Raw genomic sequence first — 2084 nt, forward strand, 5'->3', positions numbered from 1 at the left:
TCAGGACTTCGAGCCTCGATCGTGAGAGATCGGACAGGGTCTCGGAGAATCGCTCCCAGTCGGCTCGACGAGTGTCGAACCGAGAGTTCGCGGCTCCGCGATTCCCCGTCGCGGCTCTGGGTGCCCGCAGCCTGATGTCAACGGCGTTGTGGTCGCTGGTCGTCCACGCACACCTTACGTTCCAGCTCCTGATGAACGGAGACATGGGAGGCGACGCCAGGGTTACGTCGATGTATGACGACCCCGTTGGCGTCCAGAAGGTAGGTGGCTGAGCTGCGTCGTTCACAACGTCCATGCTAAACGCCGCAATCAGAGTCTCGAATTGAGCTCCTTTCTCGTCTGTGCCCCGGGGGCTCCAGAGCGAGGATTGCGCGTTAGCGTCTGTAGAAACTATGAGTCTCTCCCCCCTCAGTGCGCAGAACACCTTCTCGAGGTGGCTGAGGTGCTTTTCAATTTCGTCGCTGTGCTGAAAATAGCACGACACCGCGTAAAATGAAAAGCCGGGTGCTAGCACTTCCGCACAGACGCAGTGGGAGTTGCTGAGCTGCGAGACGAAGACCATATCGAAGTTGGGGTTGCAGACCGCAACAGCCGCCCACGGGGGTTGTGGTTCGGCTGCTGCCAACCTCACTCCGGACCCTAGACCGCTAATTTTATATCGCGCGCCCAGTTGGCTGACGTATGCCTCCTGCAATAGCAGGACGTCTAGCCGCTTCTGGGCGATAAGCTCGCGGACCTCTCCGGTAACTGCAGCCGAACGTCTCATGTTCAGCTGCAGTATCCTAATGTCGGGGATATTATTGGGTGGGGGCCTAACAACCATAATCAGTTCGAGAGAGCGACTGATTAATGGCAGCTACGTACGCGGGGCAGTCCTTGCTTGTCACGAGGTGGGAGGCGGGTTTCTTACCCCTGACACAGTTGACGCAGGTGGCCGGTTTCTCCTTTTTCGGGCACGTCTTGATTCCGTGCCCCGTCTCCGCGCAGTGGCCGCAGGTCTCTTTTTCCGCTTTGCAGAACTTCGCGGGGTGGCCGAATCCCTGGCACTTGTAGCACCTGGTCACGCTGATGTGGTCCCGGACCCTGCAGCAGCTCCAGCCCACATACAGCCTCTCCTTGGAGACCAGGAGGTCCCGGGCACGCTTGCTGACCTCGAATATCAGGTTGCAGCGGTCCCTGGTTTTATCACCGCTCCTGTACACTAGGTTGATCTCCTTGGAGAGGCTGGCCGCTTCCTCTTTGCTGAGGTTCTGCTGCAGGATCGCTGCGGTCGTCTCCTTGGGGTCCTCCTGGGTCCGCGGGACATCGAAGACGATGATCCGCGGGTTCCGCTTGGCCGGAGCTCCTACGATAAAACCGGCAGCTTTTAGTTTTTGGTGCGCCATTAAGGTTGCCACGTCGGTGTTCTTCGACGTGACCAGCGCGATTCCGGAACCCTGCACCCTGCGGACGCCCCTGATTTGCAGGCCGTCCGCTCTCGGCGAGACCAGCTCGAAGACCGCCTCCTTTGTCTTCGAGCTGTCCTCGTACTTGCTGGTGTCAGCCGGCGTGATGATGACCACGTTGGGGGGGTCCTGCTTCTGTGTGGACCTGGCTGCCGTAGCGGACCTGACGCCGACGCGTTCGGCATACGTTGTCGGCTTTTTGGGGGCGGCGGCTGCGGCGGCGGCGACGGCGACGGCTTTGTCCTGGAGCGCCTGGCAGGAACGCTTGCTCTCCTTGGACTCGGCCTGGGCGGCCTCAAGACGTCCCTCGAGTCTGCTGCTGAAAACGAGGGCTTTGATAAGCAGGTCGTTAAATTTCGCGGCCTGTGCGCACAGGGAGTGCACCACAGTGGACGGGATGTCGTTGCTGGGCAGCGTTATTTCGCTGGTGAGCTGCCTGAAGATTTTTGCAGCGCTGTCCCTGAGGGCTGCCACGGTCGTGTCCTCGCCCTCCGAGTTGACCCGGCTCGGCTCCTCTGTGGTCTCCTGCGTCGTCTCTGCAGTTGGTGTCGTCTGTGTTGCCTGTCTGTCCTTTTTCTTCTTCTTCTTCTTTTTCAGGACCTCCGCAGGCTTCCGGAAGCAGAGGGGCGCGTCCGAATT

Source organism: Megalopta genalis, unplaced genomic scaffold, assembly GCF_051020955.1.
Source record: "Megalopta genalis isolate 19385.01 unplaced genomic scaffold, iyMegGena1_principal scaffold0033, whole genome shotgun sequence".
Classification (NCBI taxonomy): Eukaryota; Metazoa; Arthropoda; class Insecta; order Hymenoptera; family Halictidae; genus Megalopta; species Megalopta genalis.